At 39.2% G+C, this 15,532-nt stretch overlaps 1 long non-coding RNA gene across 4 annotated transcripts in view; it reads left to right on the forward strand.

Annotated features, from left to right (window-relative positions):
• The window catches only part of LOC136844346 (uncharacterized), a 237,903-nt gene that overhangs the window by 20,404 nt on the left and 201,967 nt on the right, over nucleotides 1–15,532 (forward strand). Inside the window, exon 1 of one of the 4 annotated variants that reach the window (XR_010854825.1) lies at nucleotides 11,310–12,051. The exons of 2 other annotated variants lie outside the window; for them this stretch is intronic. This is a non-coding gene — a long non-coding RNA (uncharacterized lncRNA). Of the gene's footprint in view, nucleotides 1–11,309; nucleotides 12,052–15,532 lie in introns of those variants that run through there. One more of the 4 variants, XR_010854827.1, reaches the window with a different exon arrangement.

Consider the following 15,532-nt stretch of genomic DNA (forward strand, 5'->3'; position numbering starts at 1 on the left):
TTTCTCTCTCGGCTGGCCATGACGGGGGAAGGTGGAGGGGCCTAGGGGTACCTCCTCCCCCTCCTCCGCCTCCTCCCCTAGGCCTTCGTGCAAATAGGGCGACGCTGGTAAAGGAGAATTATCCTAGTGACAGCGCAGATGTAAAGAAAAAATATATGTTGGAGAAAGTCTTGGTTGTATCATATTTCATAATTACCGATCAAGAAGGGAAGCGTTACAAAAGAACCTCTAATGATATTATAATCAATTATTCCCAGTCATTTATTCGCTTAATCGTTTGAATGTAGCTTTTTAGGAATGAAATTGGGAATGACAGGCTTTTTCCTGGGGAATTTAACCAGTCATCGAGGACTAAATTTTATGGGTTGATTTTTTATTTTTTTTCGTTTCTCTCTCTCTCTCTCTCTCTCTCTCTCTCTCTCTCCCCCGAATCTGTTGCGTACAAAGACCGTAAGAATGAATCCTTTTTCATCTCGGCTCTGAACAAGAAAATGATGACTTTCAGTAAACGAAGAAAAAGGCGAATCGATAAAATCCTCCATCAATCTCTCTTAAGAGACTTTGATCACACAAAACCTGTTCAAAAGAAGTCGATCTTGAATTAGACGTTCTCAGGCGACCCCGAGCGCGTCTTTGCGTCAGTCTTTGCGTCAGTGACCGTTATCGTTGCGACTCCAAACTACATAAACAAATGGAATTATACGAAAGTCTTGGCCAAAGGCATGCTTTTTTTTTTTTTATTACAGACTGCTCCTCGCTTTACTAAATCATCATCTTTAGTGGCCCAAAGCTTACGTCCATTTTTTCTTTCCGATTCTTTAAACTTCCCCTCTCTCATTTTAAACATTTTTTTTTCTACTGTGTTTAGAGCTTTTTCCAAAAGTTTATTTTTTACGCTTTTTTGAATGGTTCTTTATGCTGTGTTGAAACTGTTATCGATGTTTTTTTTTTCAGTTTCCTTGTGTATGTGCATTATTCGTCTTGTGCCTTGGGGTGGTGGGGTTAACTTAAAGGGGCTTGCTTTCTGGCTCCCAGCAAGTCGTTTTTTGGATGAGGCTGCTAACCTCATACCCTTCTCCACCCAGACAGCGATGCACCGAAGTCGACTCATTATCAGGTACATATCCCACTGGCCAGGTCAATAGGGGTACAACCGCATTTCCCGGGAAACGGGCCGAAGGAAACCCCAGTTTAACTTCTACTTAGAAGTTCTACCACTGAGTCGCTGAGAACATGTTTAAATATAACATGAAAATTCAAACATTGAAGTTGGTCCCAAGCCAGGATAAGAGAGGAGGGGTTCAGCAGTCGAGTGTAACAGGTGACTGGTTACAACGAGGCCCGGGAGTATTTTCCCAAGATGTAACCGAGTACTGGAACCTTTCCCCAAAAAAAGCTGGAAGCCTTATCTTAAAAACTAACCAAAGAATTTTCTTGAAAATAATCTCATTATGTTTCCCACCCCAAGATACTGTTAAAGTATCATTCTAACCAACCTAACCTAACCTTAACCTAACCTAGGGGCGTGGCAGAGAAGCCGCGACTGGTGCAATACTAGCGTACATCGCAAGTAGTTATTTTTAGCATTGAAGATGCGCTCGAGTGCGTTAGGCCGTAGAATGTAATAAAACTCTTTTGCTAGAATGACAATAGAACTCAGATTCGACTTGATATGTTTTCAAGTGTGGAGCTAATTGTAGATCCAGTTACACACAAAAGATTAAAGCAGATAAATGCGGTCAGTCCTATGCGAGATCTTGAATTGGTAATATGATGAAAAACCCGCCGGTGGGTGAATGAGATGCTCGTAAAATCAGCATAAACTAAGCCAAGTTGATTAAAGGGGATTAAAAATACGTATACTCAATGAAAGTTACAAAAGAAAGAAAGACACTGCGACACATTTTGCCAACTGACATGTCGACGTGTCGTCCTCCTCCTCTCTTCGTCCCAAGGCCACACAGGTTAGTAAGAACAGGACACCGATGTGAATTTCTGTAGCTGTTCGCCGTTGTTATATATAGCCATTTGGCATTCATTATCAAGCAGAGAGACAGTGGGTAGAACACAGCTAGGTTATCTAAACTAATAAGATCATCGATTCGTATTTCTTCGGTCCTTCCCGGGTCGCAAATTCCTGAGAATATATGCTAGTGTGACACCAGCCCCGATATTTTTTTGCCGTGCCCCGAGGTTGGTTAAGTTCTTAGGTTGGGCTATCATTGATAATTATCGTAATTTGGGTGGGGGAAGCATAATGAGATTATTTTCAAGAAAATTCTATGGTTAGTTTTTAAGATATGGAGTCCCGCTTTTTTGGGGGGAAAAGTTCCAGTACTCGGTTACATCCTGGGAAAATGCTCCCGGGTCGGACATTTTTTTCCAAATTTTATAATTTCTCGGTCCTAATTACTGATAATGAATTTGTTATTAATGCTCTTTTTTTACGTCGTTATTGCGTTTGCCTTACGTCTGTAATTGGCGTTATTTTGTACTGATTAATTACGGTTTTAATCTTGCCCTCATTTGTTATCTCTATTCGCCTCCTTTTGATGATGGAAGGGTTTCACTTTCTACCAGCAGAGAGTTGCGCATGCAAATGCAAAGTACACATCAATGTGAATGAGAGAGAGAGAGAGAGAGATTTGTAATTTTGTTCCTTGTCTGGTCATGATGACAAACATGGATGCGTCTGGCAGCACAGAACATTCTGCCTGCCAGCTACTTCGTGTTCGTAAGTGGATTTTATATTTTACAAAAATATCGCTTCTACGTTCTGCATTTCATGGAAACCTTTCTTTCATGAGAAGCTGACATTAGTGCGTGATGAATCTCTCTCTCTCTCTCTCTCTCTCTCTCTCTCCAATGCGAGACGTGAGAAGAGAATTAATTGCTACATGGAAATAATCATCATATTTATAGTGACCGTTCAAGGTCTAGCCGGACGTTGAGGTGAATGTGAGTGACGAGGGGGTGTGGGAACTGGGTGGTAGATCTCGGTAGAGGGAGGGAGGGGATGCTAGACAAGGTCGCACAGTGAGGCCTTTGGTCACTCCCACCCTGCCTTGACCCCTGACCTCTGGAAGCCTTTGGGTAACTGAGATATTTATATTTTATGTAGTCTCTTCATCTCCCCACCTTCAATATAGTTGTATGTAGTACCCTTCAGGAAGGTGCTTATGTATGGTTTGCACTGCACGCAGGGTAAATACCTAAAATAATAAAAAGCATGCTGTAAAAAGTTGAATGAAAGAAACAGACGAGTCCTGAGGTGGTTCGGCCATGTTGGGAGAGTGGGCGTAGTTGTGCTGCTCTGCCCTGAAATGGGAAACTGTAGTATCTGCAAAATCTTCGAAATTGAGATATGCAACCTACTGAGGTCGTGAAACACTAATACACAAGTTACGCTGCCTCAGAACGATTCTTCAGTGCTTTATTTAGGGGTCCCCATTTGCATCTGCAGATCAGCAGTAAGGCAAGGGAAAATTGGTGTTCATGATCTTTCCAGCTTTTGTATTTTTGCAGATACTGCAGTCTTCCATTTTAAGATTCTGAGATGTCCTGAGTGTTATTCGTAGATACCAAATTAGAGCTAGGTTATTAAGTACCTTTGCGTACTGAATGACACTGTGTTGGTAATTGTCTTATATACATATGTTAGGGAAATGTACATGCATTATGTTATTTGTTTATGCTGTAATGTAAAATACTGTGTATATATATATTATATATATATATATATATGTATATATATATATATGTATGTATATATTTATATATATATATATATATATATATATAAATATATATATATATATATATATATATATATATATATATATATAGTGTGTGTGTATATACATTACATATTTGTATATATATATTATTTGTTTATATATTACATATACCATATACTGTATATAAGATATAATGTATATATATATATATATATATATATATATATATATGTATATATATATATATATATATATATATATATATATATATATATATATGTAGTCAGAACTTAATTAAGTCTGATGAGATAACAGATTAGTATCAGATCTTTTCAGACTTGCAAAAAACCACAAATTGGAGAATAAATATATTCAGGAGCACATACAGTCTTGGGAGCATGATGCTCTCCTTACTGTACTCCATTCATTATCTTTCTTCCACCTTGCTATTCAACAACTACTCCAACAATTATTTCAAAATAACCAGGTTTTCCGTTACACCTTTCAAATATTCCTTCTAATTTCTTTTCAAGGCTGAACAGACCTTATAGGTCTCAGTGGCTGGCCTTTGCCTGGAGCTTCTGTATTCCTTTCTCTTCTTCTCTTACTGCTTATTTTATTTGTTTACTTAGTCATTTTTAACTCTCTAAGCGTCTCCATGCTGGCAACACGTACTTCTTTTCCTTTTCTTTTGCTGTCTTCTCTGATCTTTTTTTTTATTTATTTTTCCTGACCTGTCTCACATAGATGGAGCTGTCATCGCCTCTGTGACAGCAGATCAGTTTGTCTCGTAAATCAGAGCCGGATTTACATTTTTATTTTCCTACTTGCTGCTTCCTACGTCTGACCTGTATTTTGCATTAGACAAGACAACCTTTCAAGATTACTGTGCTTGAATGCATGTGACGGGACACACACACACACACACACACACAAGCGCGCACAAGGATCCGTGCGTACATATGTATACAGAATTCATAATGTATGATTTCTGATTCCCAGATTTTTATGTTGTGTATTTCCAACGCAAAACAACCATTCGTACGTGTCAAACGTTCGTCTGTACATCATGCAAAGTATTCACTATTTGTATTTGTTATACATTTGTCACTCGTGTATGCAAACATTTTTTCATTTTTACATGTTAAAGAATCGTCATTTTCATGTGTACAAATTATGTCATTCTACAGCCTTATAAATAATATATTCGTTATCTTTTTATATTAAACATTTTCCACTCTTCTCCATAAGATATTCATCATTGTTATATTTAATACACGTCATTTATATATGTATATATATATATATAATATATATATATATATATATATATATATATATATATATATATATATATATATATATATATATATATATATATATATATATATATATATATATATATATATATATTGACACCTGAAATCTCCGTCATTCATGTAAGTAAAATTATTATCCTAATCATAAGTTAAACATGCATTATCCCAAAATGTAGAACGTTTGTCATTCCTATGTTATGTGAAGCATTCGTCGCTGTTGTATGTGGTACACCTATAAATTTTATATGTAAAACATTCCTCACTCCAATACTTAAAATATTTCTCATTCAGTGGTTCTCAAACTGGGTACCTCTGCACCCTGGGGTTCCACAGACAGTGCCTGGGGATACCGCAAGATAGTCATCATTTTTTCTTGTCTAGATCATCTCTATGAACGTTTGTGAAAAAAAAAAGTTTGCAGAAGTCTTCATATAATTATTATCAGTTTGTCTACTCTAATTATGTTTATCTAATTCCTCTGACACGCTCTTTGTTTATACAGCATATTTCTGCATGTACGTTGTGCTGATTTTAGTTTGAGTAGGGATAATAATTTGATTCATTGAATAAGAAGTTAATTCATGCGATGCAGTGACAACCACTGCAACCTTTGTCATTTTCTTATGTATACCATTAATCATTCTTAGATATATAAACTATATGCTTTTTGTGTAAAACATTCGCCATTCTCATGGGCGAAATTTTGCTAAAACAAGTGTTCACTCTTCCCACATGAAACACATTCATCGTTCTTACACATAAAACACTAATAATTTTTAGTTTTCTGTAAAAAGAAAACTATTGTGCCGGCTTTATCTGTCCGTCCGGACTTTATTCTATCCGCACTTTATTCTATCCGCATTTTTTCTGTCCGCCCTCAGATCTTGAAAACTACTGAGGCTAGAGGGCTGTAAATTGGTATATTGGTCATCCACCCTCCAACCATAAAACATACCAAATTGCAGCCCTCTAGCCTCAGTAGTTTTTATTTTATTTAAGGTTAAAGTTAGCTATAATCGTGCTTCTGGCAACGATATAGAATAGGCCGCCACCGGGCCGTGGTTAAAGTTTCATGGGCCGCGGCTCATACAGCTTTAAGCCGAGACCACCGAAAGATAGATGTATTTTCGGTGGCCTTGATTATATGCTGTAGCGGCTACAGAGAAAACTCGACTGCGCCGAAGAAGCTTCGGCGCATTTTTTACTTGTTATTCGTAATTATCACTGGTGATATAAGTCCTTTTAAATGATGGCCTCAACTCACTCCGTGGTCTCGGCTTTTTAAATTTCCGCTGACATCTTATCTTTTCATTATCTCTCCGCATCCTATTCTCTCATTCGGTTGAAGCAGCCTTTCTGTAATAATGACAATACTCTGGTTTCATATTGAGACGCTCGTTGGTGAAGAGATTCTTCTAATGTACCAAAATCTATTTATTGTTGGCTGTCGGCCTAAGAAACAGGGGATCAGCGCCTGCCCTATGAGCCTACAGAGGCCCAGGAGGACTTGACTTTACTTACCTATTACTTATTCATAACGGTAATTTCATCACTAAACCGCTTCCACAGAAACAAAACAGCAGCCACTTTCGTTTTATTCATCATAAATAGTTTACCTTAGCGGGGGGAAGGGGGATGGGTGAGAGGGGGGTCAGCTTCAAAGAAAACGAGTCAGCCGTTCCTGTCTCATTCATTCTGTAGTGATTCTCAAAAGAATCCTGTAGAAGAAACTTACCAAAACTCCAAGCCAAAACTCCCAAGTTCGGACAGCCACCACACACGTATTCGATGAGCCTACTTTTAGTTTTCTGTAGGAGAAAGCTATTCTGCTGGCTTTGTCTGTCCGTCCGCACTTTTTCTGTCCGCCCTCAGATCTTAAAAACTACTGAGGCTAGAGGGCTGCAAATTGGTATGCTGATCATCCACCCTCCAGTCATCAAACATACTAAATTTCAGCCCTCTAGCCTCAGTAGCTTTTATTTTATTTTATAAGGTTAAAGTTAGGCATAATCGTGCATCTGGCAACGATATAGGCAGGCCACCACCGGCCCGTGGTTAAAGTTTCATGGGCCGCGGCTTATACAGCATTATACCGAGACCACCGAAAGATAGATCTGTTAACGGTGGCCTTGAAACTTCGGCGCAATTTTTACTTGTTTATTTATGAAAACTGAGAAATGTACATTGAATCAAACTTATCAAGAGTTAATATCTCTTAAGGGATGCCAGTTCCAAACTTTGTTTCTTTAACATTGCCCCACAAATTGAAAATGGTACGCTTTGTGCACAGTGCCAAGCATCAAATAATAAAGTGCCTAAGTTGAAATGCTAGGAATCTGTGTCGTTTTGATTCTAACTTATAGTTTGATAACACGAAATGTTTTTGAGCCTTTTTAAGACAGAACTTTTTCTCTGAAAAGAAAGTGTAAAAGGTGGTTACTCACGAGCTTGTTTTTAAACTATGAATGAGCTTCTTACCACAATTTTTTTTTTTTATTATATTTTTAGTTTTCTGTAAAAGAAAACTATTGTGCCGGCTTTGTCTGTCCGTCCCACTTTATTCTGTCCGCTCTTTTTTTTCTGTCCGCACTTTTTCTGTCCGCCCTCAGATCTTAAAAACTACTGAGGTTAGAGGGCTGCAAATAGGTATGGTGATCATCCACCCTCCAATCACCCAACATACCAAACTTGCAGCCCTGTAGCCTCAGTAGTTTTTATTTTATTTAAGGTTAAAGATAGCCATAATCGTGCTTCTGGCAGCTGTATAGGATAGGCCACCACCGGGCCGTGGTTAAAGTTTCATGGGCAGCGGCTCATATAGCAATATCCCGAGACCACCGAAAGATAAATCTATTTTCGGTGGCCTTGATTATACGCTGTAGCGGCTGTACAGAAAACTCGACTGTTCCGAAGAAACTTCGGAGCATTTATTACTTGTCTATTTTTCATACTGGTGCAAAATTCAAGTCACGAAGTCACAGGAGCATTTATATGTTTGTAAAAACTGAAGCTGCAGAATCACACGAACACCAGCATTCATGACCGTTACTTTGCAGCTGTTGTTGGCTACGTGTTGCACAGAATCCAGGTAAAAAAAACTCACTGAAAAAAGTCACGGGAAAAAAAAGTCACATTAATCTTTCCTGGATAGTGACCCCAGGGTTTTTTTTTTTTTTAAATCCGGTATGTATCCACCTTTGCGGCGTGTTTAGTACAAGCCTTTTGGGGATTACCGCATAAACATAAACAAAAGACTGTAAATGAATGTGACTTTTTTTCCTGTGACTTTTTTCCCCTAGCCAAAACTTTTTTCCTGTGACTTTTCTTCTGTGACTTTTTTTTCCTGTGACTTTATTACCGGCCAATGTTGCACAGTGTAGCCACAAGAAGCGTGAAGATGCCCGAAAACGTACCCTTGCGACACCCTCCCTAAGCTTAATTTGCCACCTACAAAAGATGACGAATCAATTTTACTTTTTTTTATCGGTAGTTTTAGGGCTGCCAGCCAGGCTCCCTTACCCACGACGATGATTCCTCTCGCATTTTCTAACTAAGAAGCAACGTATAATTGAGGTGGGACTGGGAGAGGAAGTTGCAAGGGATAGAAATAGATGGAGAAAGTTGACTCGTGCGGCCGACCCTCCCTGCTATACAGTGGGACTGATAAGGGCGAAAGAAGAAGAAGAAGAAGAACAAGCAATGTATAATCCTGTGTTTCTATTTCTCAACCGTAATAAATTCTTCAAACTTATCACCGATATTCCAACTAAAAAGCAGTGGTTCTTAACCTTTTTGTTACTACGACCCCTCTAAGAGTTGGTCCTTCCTCCACGCCCCCCCTCCCCTTGCCCCTTGCATCTATGAGTAAAATTCCCTCCCAGATTTAAAGGAAAAATAAAAAAAAAAGAGAGAAAGAGAAGGGGTGTTTTTATTCTTTTGGGAATGAGTTATTGAGATACTTGACACTGCTTCTTAGCAAATCTTGTTAAGAGAATAACCAATATAATTAGAGATTTTTCTATTTTTCCCTAGGGCTCGCGCCTACCTTGGAAATTGCTGACGCCTCCCAGGTTGAGAACCAATGTTTTGAATTCGTTCAAAGTCACCTAAAAACACGTTCCATCATACTTTGAGTGGAGACTAAGATACTAAAATTAGCTGTAGATAGATTGTAGATTTATAGCTTTTAGGCATACATGCCAAGCACTAGGGCAACTAAGGCCATTCAGCGCTGAAACGGAAATTGACAGTGAAAAGGTTACAAAGGTATAACAGGAGGAAAACCTCGCAGTAGGAGAGGGTGGACAGTAAGACGGAAGAAAGAGAACACGAACGGAGGTACAGTAAAAGGAATGAAAGCGGTTGCAGGTAGGCGGCCGAAGGGACGCTGCAAAGAACCTTAAGTAATGCCTACATCGCATCGCATGAGGTGCAATGGCGGCACTGCCCCCCTACGGGCCAATAGGAAAGTTTAGGAGTCCCTGAAATAATGCCTGATAACTTGTGAGTGGGAAAGTGGATGTAAATCGGTTGCATTGTGAATGGGTTAGCAGAAAGGGAAACTGTTTTCACTGTGAGCGAGAATTTGAGATGGAAACTGGTTTCATTATGGGTGATAAATGAAGACGAAACTGGTTTCGCTGCGAATAAAGGACGAGACCGTGAAACTGGTTTCACTGTTAATGAGAATTGGGAGAGTGATGTTGGTTTCAGTCTGATGAGGAGTTAATGAGTTGAGTTGGCAATACAATGCTGAGTGAGAAATCACTGTAAAACTGGTTTTTCTTCTTAATGAGGGAGAGAAGAGTGAATCAGGCTTCACTCTGAATGAAGGGTGATCATAAAACTCTCATCAGTGAAGATAGTCAAAGTTTTTTTACTATAAAGATACACAAATGGAAAAGGGGGAATGGTTTCATTATGAACGTTGGTGACAGAGAACCTGAGTTTTATACCGATGCAATATGAAAATATGAATGCAGCTTATTTCATTCAGTCTGAAAGTAGAATGACACTTAAGAAAGAAAGTGGGGAGTCGGTTCATGATGAATGCAAAAGTGAGCTGGTTACATAATGAGGGAGGAATGAGAGTTTGTAAAACTTCTTTACTTTTGAACAACACGCGATAAGGTAAAACTTGTTTCATTCTGAAAGAGAATCTTAAACACAAGTGAAACATGCGCCGAAGTTTCACCGGCGCAATCGAGTTTTCTGTATAGCGTATAGTCAAGGCCACAGAAAATAGATCTACTGTATCTTTCGGTGGTCTCGGTATAATGCTGTATAAGCCGCGGCCCATGAAACTCTCAGCCGGCCGTGGTGGCCTGTCCTATAGCGTTGCCAGAAGCACGATTATGGTTAACTTTAATCTTAAATAAAATAAAAACTACTGAGGCTAGAGGGCTGCAATTTGGTATGTTCAATGATTGGAGGGTGGATGATTAACATACCAATTTGCAGCCCTATAGTCTTGGTAGTTTTTAAGATCTGAGGGCGGACAGAAAGAGTGCTGACGGACGGACAAAGCCGGCACAATAATTTTCTCTGACAGAAACCTAAAAAAAAAAAAGGGGGGGGCGGGGCGAAACGGCAATGAAGGCAAGCAGAGAACAATTTGCTGTTACCAACATTCGTCTCCCGGTATTCATTTATTAATATCTTTATGTCGTTTATGAGAAGCTCCGAACAGAGTTTACAGTTGACAGTTATAGATTTTCCGGAATACAAGTGAAGGAAAGGAGCCCAAGAACCAATGCTCAGAAAGCTGCAACAGACCGTACTACCCTAAAATGGAGGACTGCAGTATCTGCAAAAATACAAGACTGAGAAAAATTTTAGATTCTGCAATTTTCCCTTGCCTCACCACTGATTTTGCAAAGACTGCAAATGGGACCCCATAAATACTCGTGGAAAGCATTGAAGAATCATTCTGAAATTGCAGTAACTTGTGTATTAGAGTTTCACGAGCCCAGTAGGTGGCATATCCAATTTCGAAAATTTTGCAGATACAGCAGTTTTCCATTTTAGGCCTACAGAATGTGGTTGTGAAAAATATTCCGAGCTTGCCGCAGTCAGAGAGAACGGTAGGTAAGCTTTTTCGACAGGAGAGCGAAGGAAATTTCTCTTTATTTCTAAGGGGGGGATATTTGGCAAAATGAAATGAAAGCCAGCGAACTTTGAAGAAGTGAGAAATGAACAGGCAATGAATCGCATTTTCCAATCGTTGAAATTATATTAGCTTCACCAATTACATTGGTTATATTACTATTACGATGATCAAAATAACAAAATCGACAAAGTAATCATTTGCAAAGAATACAGATTTATAGCTTGGAGACAATGTTTCTAGATAATATTCAACTTGATTACCGAGACTGACTGTAACGACAGAATAACAAAAGTATCACGTTTCTATTTTTTCCCCTTTTTTCACTAAGCATATCAGCATGATTCGGTAACGGGTTTGGAAAACATCATTCGAAAGCAGACTACAGCCATCCTCACGAAAAAGCTAAATTAATAAAAAAAAAAAAAAATACGTGAATTAAGAGAACAAGTTTAAGATCATATTATTTAACACGGACGCATAGAACTGCTCCAACTCACTACAGTACATCTACATCATCCTTGGCCTGTGACGTCGGCTGAATGCTCATCGAACACGGCGAAGTAAATAATGGATAGTCGGTTACTGCTCTTCGCTTCAAACTATGCTAGCAAAGTGTTTTTCCTTGTGTGCATTTCTGCTCGTCGAGTTAATGTGATTTAATAACTTCTGAACCTTTTGTTAAATCACAGTCGAGTAATATCTTAAAAATACCCAACGAACAATATCTGCACTATTATGAGTGACAATATCACTCTTGAGACGTCTTCTGTACCTGTGAGATTCAACACGATAGGTTTTTGCTGTTTAACGACTGGTGTGCTGTACGTTTTCCTGATGTTACTGAAGATGGTTCATGAATCAGCTGTGGTGACTGACGAACTGAAAGGTAAAGTAATTTCTTGAGGGTTTAGTTTTCTGTTAAGATATTTTTGTTAATGTTGGTATGGGTCTTTCATTAATATCTTGTTAAGTTTTTACCTAGAGTTGAAAGCATGAGTTTTGTATGTCTTAGTGTTCGTTTTGGGTGTTTGAGATTTAACAAAATACCAGTTTGAGATACTGGAACCCCCTTCATATCCTACGATTACGGGGGGATTACAATATTACGTCAGTGTTTGGGAAAATTTAGTACTAGTGAAACACAGGGATGTAGTCTAGCTAACCAATGGCACCAGTCCTTACCTGGCCGAGTGCTTGGCACCTCCCAGTTCCCTTACCTAACCTAATTTTGGGACGGTAAAACAAATAAGGTTACAAAATGACTCTACCACACTTAACCTAACCATAGGACATTGGGTACTCTCCTGCCCAGGGGCTTTGCTCCTCTTGGATCCCCTGAACTAGGTTATAGTAAAGGTAATTCTAAGCCGGCATTCCACGACAAGCCCCACCCCCTCCTTTCATAGCTGATATGGCAAAATTGTAACCAGTAAACACCCCTAGGGTACGTTAGGTTGGTATTTTTAGGGGTGTTTACTGGTTACAATTTTCCTGTATTAGCTATGGAGGCTTCTGGGGGGGGCTCGCCGCAGAATGCCGCCTTAGACCTACCCCGCATTAAGTAATTCAAGTCGTGTAGTCTTCAAAGGTCAATTACAGTTTAGCTACAGCCCGCCGACAAAATATTACTTTACATTCTTGTAAAGCAAGTAAAATAACATAGGAAAACGTCAATTGCCATAGTCTAGCTCACCGCGGACAGCCGGCTTAGAATTACCATAGTAAATTCAAATAAATAGGATTGCAACTCAACCAACCACACCTAACCCAGGAGGCAGGGTTCTTACCTGACTGGGGGTGGAAAAGGGTAAAATTTAATTAAACCCATGATTGCGTTTGGATTTGAGATTTTTTTCCATGTTTTGATTTGTTCTTTGAACGTTTCTGAAATTCGTTTCATAAAAGTAGTTATAGAGATGTGAACCCCACCCTTACATACTACAATTCGAGGCTCATAGCAGGCTTTTAGGGAGGAGAAAAACATAAAACTAGTAAAATACAGGGGTTGATTTAACCAAATCTAACCTAGGGGGCTGTATCTTTACTTGGCTGGGAGGGCATTCCCACCTTGGACCCCTCCCATCTAACCTTACCTAGGATCCCCTGCCTAGCCTACTGTAGGGGGCTGCATCCTTATCTCGTCTGTGTTGGGGGCCAAGCTCCCCATTCTCACCTAACCTATCTCGTCTGTGTTGGGGGCCAAGCTCCCCACTCTCACCTAACCTGTTCTGTGGCACCAGGTTCTTGTTTTCCACTAGACCCATTACCTAACCTAACCTAACCTAACCTAGGGCACTGTTGAGGTTGCTACCTACCACACTTAACCAAGGGCACCCAGTCCTTGTCCTAGGGCATATTAGTTTGAGGATAGTCCATAAACGTACCTACTGTAAGCTGAAGCAGAACTACCAATAGGATTTGACATCTTCAGACTGGTCAGGATCTTCCCTCGATGTTGAGGGCACTGGTTGTCGGACTATGAAAGGTTTAGCAGTGGATCATGAATAAAAACTTCCAAGGTGGAAGGTGAGAGCCTTTGAAATAGCTGAGAAAATACTTTGCCGTCTTTTCTTTGTCTTTGTAAATTTCACTGTAGCATTGTAATTCTGTAAGCGCCATTCTTTCCTAAACTTGAGGACTCTGCAAAGAATTAAGTACTACACGTTCCTGAAGGTAAAGGAGCATCTGTGTGAGGACGACGAAATTCAGCAAGGAAGTTTGTGATGAAGTGAAAATAATCAAGGAGCAACAAGAACACAACAGCCAAAAGTGCCATGACTGCAAACTGAAGCCGGATTTTTCAAGCAACGTCTTATTTCCAAAATCCCACAGCCTCGTTTCAGCATTCCACTCTACGCTCGTGCTTCCATGTGTAAATTACAGAAGACCTTCCAGACACTTAGTCCATCCATAGCTACAATGCAGTTGGACAAGAAAATCCGAAAGGTTGCTCCACGTCAGTGACAGTGTTAACATAAACAGACAACTTTGAAAAAATCCGAGCATGTAACAACATTTGTTGGGAAAAATATCGGGAACGCCAAATTTGCAAAAGGTATGAGCATGACTTTCGTACCACGCATGTTAAGGAGACTTAAGATCACAACATTAAAACTCCAACCTCGAGTTATGGTTTAAAGTAAAATAGTACCAAACAGGCCAGACCTGTCGTTTCACACCTAACCTAATCCCAAATCCCATAATGCTGTCAGATCCTCACTGCTTAGGGCCACCCTGGATCCCCACACCCAACATAATCTAGGTCGCCAGGTTCTTACTTACCTAATGCCTAGAGTCACTTTGAAAATTTTGAAAACTTTAGTCAACTTTACCATGATCAGGACTTGCAGCGGCTTCTGGGATGTTAATTTTAGAGTTAAGATCATCACTCTAAATTCCCCCTGAAACTTTTATCCAAGTTCTGATTAAGATAAGGTTTGCCGAGTGTTTTCAAAGTAATACTTCAGAGGTGACACTATACATTAGGTAAGTAAGGACCTGCCGACCAAGGTTATGTACGGTGTCCAATGCTGAAAACATATTCTTCGTGTTTGTCTTGAATAGTTAAGAAAATGTCACTGTATACAAGCAAATTTGAATAAATACAGACCAGGAGCTTTCGACCTTCACTAAGGTCCTCTTCAGTCGTACTGAGCAAAAATTACGAAGTTTACAAAGAAATAAAAGTAAAAATACACAATTTTTAGAAGGGCAATTAAAATTTTAACTGTCAGTATGGGGGTCTTCTTTGAGTATCAACATTTCTTGAAGGCTTCTTCTTATTACTGTATATGTAGTTAAGTCGTTTGCTGGCCGAGGGAGGAATTTCTTCTAAAATATATAATTGTAGATTGGCTGTCAGGCATTTGTTCTGTGTATTTCTTGCCTTTTGAATTTTCCCTCTCAAAAATTTTGGTTCCCTTCCGTGGTCCTCCCGTAGTTGAAGTATATAAGGGAGGTCCAGTATCTTTGAAAATACTAATTTGCTACCGAAATGAACGTCCCAAAAGTTCAAAATGCACATTGAAATTATTTTTGCGTGAAATTTCGGATTTCAACCAAAATAATCCGGGTAACAAGTTATACATCTGCACGAAAGGAATAATGAATAAAAACTGAACCTAATTTTTTTTACCAATGGTTGAATCAGTGAGACTCGTAGTAAAAGAACCAATCAGGCGTCAGCTTTGTCCACATACCCACATTTCCAGATGAAAATAACTTTCAAAATATGCCAGCATCTTGACCCATAATGCACCAGGACAAAAAATACGACTGGGAGCCCCACCTGCGTGAACGTCTAAACATTACCAAGGAACTTAAAAAAAAAAAAGTGGATTAATATATTTATCAGTATCTTGGTAATA

Source organism: Macrobrachium rosenbergii, chromosome 12 (genome assembly GCF_040412425.1).
Source record: "Macrobrachium rosenbergii isolate ZJJX-2024 chromosome 12, ASM4041242v1, whole genome shotgun sequence".
NCBI classification, from domain to species: Eukaryota; Metazoa; Arthropoda; class Malacostraca; order Decapoda; family Palaemonidae; genus Macrobrachium; species Macrobrachium rosenbergii.